General features: G+C 44.1%; 1 protein-coding gene and 1 long non-coding RNA gene across 3 annotated transcripts in view; one reads left to right on the top strand and one right to left on the bottom strand.

Annotated features, from left to right (window-relative positions):
* Positions 1-6,385, top strand: part of LOC109298558 — a 16,070-nt gene extending 9,685 nt beyond the window's left edge. Inside the window, exon 3 of one of the 2 annotated variants that reach the window (XR_002097649.1) lies at positions 5,394-6,385. This is a non-coding gene — a long non-coding RNA (uncharacterized LOC109298558). Of the gene's footprint in view, positions 1-2,166; positions 5,261-5,393 lie in introns of those variants that run through there. The other variant, XR_002097648.1, reaches the window with a different exon arrangement.
* Positions 1-7,831, bottom strand: part of STON2 (stonin 2) — a 204,277-nt gene that overhangs the window by 66,717 nt on the left and 129,729 nt on the right. The window lies entirely within an intron of this gene.

The raw sequence follows: 7,831 nt of genomic DNA, 5'->3' as shown, positions 1-7,831 counted from the left end.
TCCCTGGCCCTGATGCCAGGGAGCGGAGCACTTCCCCGGAGCCGGCGGAGCCCGTGCCAACTCCCGGCTCTGGCCCCCACCTCCAGCCCCCAGCTCCTGCTTCCGGCCCCCAGCCCCAGCCTCTCGGCTCCAGCCCCCAGTCCCCTTCGATAAGTGTCCCATGACAGACCAAGGTGGCACACTCAAGGACAGTTGTATAAATTCTGGAGGAAAGGGACAGCAGTAGCTACTGAGCACTGGAGTAAGGGGCACAGCCCCTGAATCTGAACTTCCTAGCCCTGAAATCCTGGAAGCTACAAGTGAGAGAGGAAGTGTGGCGGGGGGAACCATACCCTGTTTCCCCTCCCTTTCAGAATCCACTGTGGACACAGGAGACTGGGCAAGATGGACGTATGACGGGTGGGCAAAATACAGCCTGCAGGCTGGATCTGGCTTACCAATTGATTGTATCTGGTCTGCAGGCAGGTGCCAACCAATTGATTGTAAACCAGCCCATGTGTCAGCCCCGGTGATGATCTACCTGGGTCCAAGCTCCTCCCACTTCTGCCCTGGGCAGCATGTGCTGCATTCCCACCCACGCCTGCCAATGGTCCTGGCCCCAGCCATCATGCACAGCTTCCTGGCGGGGCTGCTTCTGGTGCGGCTGCAACTGCCCAGGTACTGCTTGGCTCCTCCCACCTCCAGCAGCTCCTCCTTCTCCTCCTGCTCATGCTGCACCACTCTGGGCAGCAGCTAGCGCAGGGAAACAACAACAGCCACAGGGACACAAGCTGGGCACCACACACCCAGCCAGGCCAGGGGTAAATTGCACCTGTGGGTGGCCAAGTGAGCGGAAGGTAGCTGGAACCTGGAGCTGGCTCCTGAAACCTAGCATGCAGGAAGCTCCCCACACCCACATGCACCCCCACTGCCTCCATCTCCCACACACACCTACCACCCCTCCACCACACACACAATACACAAGAGTTAGACTTTATTTTGAGCTATTATGCAATCGCTTCCATATACAGTACTCAAAAACACATACATCAGGTCAAAAATTATTTTTTAAAATAAAATATGTTCTAGTAGATGTTTGACTTCTAGTATATGATTTGATTTTTTTATCTGTAATTTGTTAAAATGATATTTTCTGAAAGATTTTACGTGTGGCCCTCAACAGCTCACAAAAACTCATTAAGTGGCCTGCCAGATAAAGCAGTTGTCCATCCCTGACCTATCGTCTGACCCATAAATGGTAATTCTTATGTTCTTATTAGTGACATGGGGTTGAAAAGCACCTTCCCAAAGTCCGTGTTAGAGAATAGCAATAGCTGTATGTAAACAGGGCAGCCACAGGGAGGAGGAACACAAGGTGCAGGGAGACACCAAGGCTGGCAGAAGCCATGATGGATCTTGCTAAAATGGATGCAAACGAGGGTCCCTGGCCTTATTCTGTTAGCTCCTGATTCCCAATACTCTGTCCATCACACTATCCTGCCTCTCCCTGTCTAGGGAGATGGCCAGGTAGCTGTATAAGACAGGTATACACATGTACACACATACCTGCATGTATATATCCACTGCGATAATGTTAGGGCTTTGGGATATCCTGAGACAAAGGCCAAACACTACAGTTTGGTGGGGTAAAGGGAATTTCTTCCAAATCCAGCCCTGTGCAGTAGCAAGTAATGAGCTCTCAAGAAGAGCACAAGATATGATAAATGACTCCTATCCTCACCGTAGGTTCGGAGAGGCATGGTTTGCCAGCCAGAAGGCATACCCAGCTCCCAAAGCCAGCACACACATTGTAGCTAGTACCATGACGTTTATAGGCAACCCATGTTCCTCATGAGGTGAACAGCTACATGTAGTTGCTTCTCTCTGAGCCATTGTGATCTACACAACTAGAATTGTGCCAGTGTTGGAAATGCAACGTGTGCTGCTCTGCCTCTCCTGCCTGTTAAACAGCTTCATCTTTGAAAGGAAAGATTTTACACAAAGTGGGAGGAAGTTGTTGTCTTGGGGTTTCATACTAGTTTCATAGTAGTTTGGGGTCAGAAGGGACCTGAACAGATCATCTAGTCTGACCCCCAGACTAGGTGGGTTGCTTTGCTCTTCTATAGTACCTTTCATTGTTGGATTCAAAGTTCTTTACCAATGTTCATTTATTTTACCTTACAACAGGTCTTTGAAGAAGGTGTTGTGCCCATTTTACAAAAATGAAAATGGAGTTACAAGGGTTAAGAAGATAATTTTCAAGTGTCCATTAATTTGGGGTACTACTCTTGAGACAGAAGTCCTCGGATCTTCAGAGGTGCCAAGTACCTGAAGTAAGGCAGTGAAAAAGAAACAAACAATTTTGACTTGTGGTCTGAAGTCTCTCCCTTTTAAGTGATAATCTCCAACTTTTTTTAATGTTTCTTAAAGCTGTTTTTTTTTTTCCAGTTCTTCCAAAAGTTTCATTTTCAGCTATTTTTCTGTCCTGTTAGACTGGAGAATTGGTAATAAATGCACATCCATAAAAACTAGTAGCAACCACATAATCAGATTGCACTGACTTAAGAACATCATCGTTCCATGTGAACACCACTGATTATACAATGAAGGAGACAGCAGTTCATATAGTTTTGAGGAACTTCAGTATACAATCCCTTCACTCTGTAAACCACTGGTAGACATTAGAAAATAGCTAATGTCTTTACTGCTCTGTAGGGTTTGTCCAGACAACAAACATGGTTTGACTTTGTCCATAGATACACTAGCATGAAAAGCAACTATAGACTTGCAGTGCCAAAGTAAAACATAGATTACACCAATGAGACACACCCCATTTATGTTGTAATTAGCATGTTAATTGCAACATAAATGTAACGTGTAGAGAGGGCCCTGGTCATGTATGCTGGTATGGCACATCTGTCCTGGGCTTTTGCCCTGACAAAAAAGACCCAATATAGATAGTTTTTAGGGGGGCTGGGTTTTTTTTTAATAATTAAGTTCTAAACAGGACGTAAAGGAGCTTAATTTAAGAAGAGGCTGGTAGAAATATTGCCAACGCAACTACTTCTGTACCCATACTCCTCAGAGGTTCCCCTGAGAATTTAATCCAGTTTCTCTACTCTCCCTCATTACAGCAACCAGGATTGCATTTGGCCTTTAATATGTCCTAATGAATGATTTTACAACTGTCCACAGAGACCGGGGGAAAAAAACAAACCCATGGGTTCCAATTCAATATTTTTTTTATTTTGGTTACCACAGACGGAATTCAATAATGAACTCATGCTTTGCAACAGTTTTCTCAATACAACTAGCACTAAAAAAATTAGAACAGTTGCTGACTGTAAATAAAGGGTTATGTACAGACGTAATTTCAAACAATAATTCTCAGAAGCTGTGTCAACGTGCTTCAGTTAAAGGTGAAAAAAAACTTGTATTCTGGGTGAAAGTGCCCATGTAACAATGGCCCACCTTATATGGTTTATCAGCCAAAATTGACAGTCAGTAAATTTGTGTTTCTATTGCCTTCAGCACTAAGCTTCTGTTGACAAACTATATCATATTTCCTGAATGCAAAAAAATTGGAACACAATTAAAAATGGAATTCCTGATCAGCTACTTGAAGCAGTCTCTATTTTCTATATAGATTTGCTCTCAGGTCTTGTCTACAGTAAGGGGTAAACTGTATGATGGAATGTTAGCTCGTATGTGCCAATACATTTGAAGAAGCTGATGAAGACAAGACGAGCACCTTTAATGTGCACTATACCGATTAACTTAAATCCTAGGCTTCCACTAGGCTTTCAAAATATATTAAGAAGACACAACACCTTAAATCCTAGTCTGGATAGGACGTGAAGGGGCGCTCCCTGTGTGGTCATCTTTGTGTATGAGTAGGCCTATTGCCTTCATTGGACCTGAACAAACCACAGAGAATGTTAGAGTTGGAACCTGAAATCCTTACTCTGCCTGAGTGAGGGCCAAGGAAAAATAAAGCAGGACTCACTGGTGGTTCTGCTTGAGTACTGACAAAAGCTGTCTGCACTAAGAGCACTTTTGTAAACATTGACAAATCTGTTAAAAATAGAGTACTGATTGCTCATGGACTGGTCTGGACATGCAAATAGGAATACTAGCATACAATACAAGAAACTTATTCCTAATGAGGACCAGACTAAACTGGCAACGCTGCTTTCTGTTCTAGTACAAGATGACCCCTCTCCCTCTCTTGAACCAAAATAGACTATTCTTTTAAACGCAGTTTTGTCAGTCCAAACTGCATCAACAAGCAGGACTTCACGTTGTTCCCTCCAGCAAAGCTCAGATCTGGCATAGCAACCCTTTGTCACCTATGTCCACTTGCTTTTCTATAACTTAGGAAATCGCATCTCTTGGAATAGTAAAAAGTTCAGTTATGCTCCAAAGTCCAGAATAGTCTTTGGCCAGCCTTATGCTTCCTTACAACCTGGGACTTGCATGTCTTTTGGTTCCTTGCCTTCTCGGGCTTTCACTTCAGCTAGAGGAAGCCAAAACCCAGCCTCCACTATAGGTTTCAGCTAGGGTGGCCACTGATACAAACCCAGAATACAGACATCCCCTTGGCCAATCAGCGGTGAGGGGTGGGGCCACCACAAAAGGGCCGCCTCTCTCCCTGGCTGCGAATCCTGCTCCTGGCTGTGCACCACTCTAGCTCTAGGCACAGCCAATACAATCATGAAGACAAGTGATTGACATGAGTTTCCACTAATGAACTGAAAAACAGGACTTTTTGCAGTCCAGTCTTCATTGAGAAACAGACAGGGGACAGCGTTTAAAAATAGGATGGTCCAGTATGAAACAGGACCCGTGGCCACACAGTTTCAGCCCAGAGACCCTCATATTATGCAGCTGAGGACCAATCCTTCCTAATCTTCAGTGTTTCCCTGAGCTGCTTCTTATTGAACTTTTTACATTTTTTTGTCTCCAGCTGTCCCCTGTTCTGCCTCGGCTTCAGTTTTGTATAGCAGCTGTCTCTAATAGTCTGCTTAGTCACAGCTGGGCAAGGTAATGAGGTTACCTCTCTCATCAACCTTTTCCTGGCTGCTGTTTTGTGGGGCACATATATCTCATTGCACGTTTATGCCAAAATAACTTTGTTGGCCAAGGATTATCACTTCCTCATAGCATACATCATTGAATACATTCTTGTGCATTCATCTCTATTTGAAGAGGAATCAATTGGCCTACCATTAAAATCCAACTCCAACCTGCCATTATGTTTATAATAAATAAGGGTAGCACTGCTTTTGGGACCAGCAACCATCTTTTCATTGTAAGTGGATTGTGTATGGATGTAGCGTCTGGTGCAAAGGGTCTAGGTGATTCCACATGGTAAATGAATAATCTTTCTAATAAAAAGCATGTGATTTCTGTAGACTTGGAAAAACACCACAAGTCTGATGGCAATGGAGCTTATCTGCCAGTGTTTGCTCTACCCTAGGGACTGAAAGAACATCCTCAAGCAGCACCAGCAACAACTTCTTGGCAGCATGTTCCTGCAATTTTAGCCATTTCTGTGCTGTTTAAGTGACAGAAGATTAATCACACAGCCTCCAACTGTTCTGAATCACAGCTCCTCCACTGGTAATGGGTTCTGACAAGGACCAAGCCACAACTGGCTGTAATCCATAAACCCCAGCAACGAGGAATCCACATAATCAAATAGCTGCACTCAAAAAGCAATTAGGCACTCTCACTATATGCGGAATCCTGAATTGGTGGAGCTGAAGAAGGGTTTTAAGCCCAGCAGCAGGCTGATAAATGACTTTCACTGATTGCTACAGCATCCAGCCAACAGCTGCTTTATTCATACGTGGAAGAGTATAATTTCATTTACTTCCATGGAGTTACTCCTGATTTACGCAGACACCGGGGGGTGAAGTGTCTACACAGGAAGCTAATGCACAGTAAGCACACCAGCTACTCCAACTACTCCAGTGTAACTCCCTGTATACATTGTGGTATGTTTATAGTGCATCAGATTTTACTAGGAGTGCCACCATGAAAGCAAGACCAGCCACTTGCTGCATACCCAAACCAGTTCCATTAGACATTAGCACTGGGAATACCCACTGTCACACACATAAACCCAAGACTGAGAGAGCCACTACATGTGTATGTGAAGTGGGAGGGAGTTGGCAGGGCCTGTCATAGCAGTGCTCCCTAGCATCATCCCATGGAGTAGAAAGATGTCCAAAGAGTGCCTTTGTGTGACACATCTTACTTTCACAATGCTCTTGCACTTAGTGGGCTCTTAAGGTGTGGATGCACAAGCAAGTTACAGTATGTTAGGGTGTGGACTTCTGGTACTTTAGGTGCTCCATAGCTATCCAGGGGTGTAGGCTGTAGCTGTGTTGGTCTTAAGTAGTTGGGGAAAAAAATGTCTTAGCAAGATTTCAGGTTTAAAAACCCTTTGTCAGGTTGAGGACGCCTCTGCAGCTGGTGTGTGCTCATCCTGGATGGAATGAAGACTATTCATTCTATCTAGGATGAGCACACACCAACTGCAGAGGCTTCCTCAGCCTGACAAAGGGTTTTTAAACCCAAAAGCTTGCTAAGACATTTTTTTTTCCAACTATTTAAATTGGTCTAATAAAAGATATCAGATACACCCAAAGAACCTTGTCTGCCATAGCTATCCAGGTGCCTACCTGCTCTTACATCACAGGAAATGCAAAGTGGCTTAACTTACTTTCAGTGAGGAACAAGCTACCTTGCATTAACACAAACATGAGCAATTATGTGAAGTAGTTGACACACTGCTGGTTCATACACTACCTTGTAGCAAATCATTCATCTACTTGCATCCTAAGACTAGGAGTTAGTGCAGAAAAGCTGATGTGCTGTAGCTTAAACTACACTAAGATACCCTGTAGCTTAAGCTACACTAACTTTCCTTTAGGTGCATCTACACATGTGCTTTACTGTGGAGTTGACAAATTAGCTCCAAAGTAAAGCGTCACTATCTACACATGCACCAGTATTATGGCACAGCAAACTAATTAACTCTGCTGTAGGATAGTACTGTCTTACAGTGGAGTACTTTACTGTGCCGAAATGCATGTGTAGATGCTGACTGTGGGTGTACATTGTGCCCAGTCAACCCAGCCAACTGGGGGCCTGCTCCACCCTGGCTCAAATTACTGCTGTTCCAGGCACATGTGTAGACGCTGTGCCCAGGAGCAGTTGACTTAGGTGCAAGCTGCCCTGGTGTTTATTGCTTTGCATTAATTTCATGTGTAGATGCACTGTGTGTATAGAAGCCCCTTTTAATAAGACTCACATCTATTTATACAACGTAATTTATGCCCTCTCTTACACAGCTCTTCTGTATATGCCCACTACCTGGTGTGTCCCTGCTACAGGGCCTGGCCAGTTGTGCCACGTTTAATAATGTAGCAAGAAACCCTTTTGTCTGCCCCCCTTTCTCCCCCCAAATGTGAAGCTCCTCCGTATGACAAAAGTCCCTTTTTTAGTATTTGCCCCCTTTTGGGGATGCTTTCTATTTTCTACCTTCCTCTCTCTTTTTCTTTTATTATATCATTATTATTTTTATATAAGGTGTATTTGTAGTGACAATAGAGCTTGTAGATGCTTTTACAAATGTACTTGAAGTTTAAAAGCAAGTTGTACCATGTAACAATGTTAGCAAGAGCAGGAATCTCTATATGGAGCAGGTCCATGAATGAATCATGGTTGACTGTGTGACACAGTAGCTGGTCTGGATAAGCATGTTAATGAGCGGCAATTAAGACCTACAAAACTACAGACAAAGAGGAGGAAAGAATCAATCCAGAGCCAAGAACTCCCTGAA

This window comes from Gavialis gangeticus, unplaced genomic scaffold (assembly GCF_001723915.1).
Source record: "Gavialis gangeticus isolate Ggan-Ray unplaced genomic scaffold, GavGan_comp1, whole genome shotgun sequence".
Taxonomy (NCBI): domain Eukaryota; kingdom Metazoa; phylum Chordata; order Crocodylia; family Gavialidae; genus Gavialis; species Gavialis gangeticus.
This window is presented reverse-complemented; position numbering and strand designations above follow the sequence as displayed.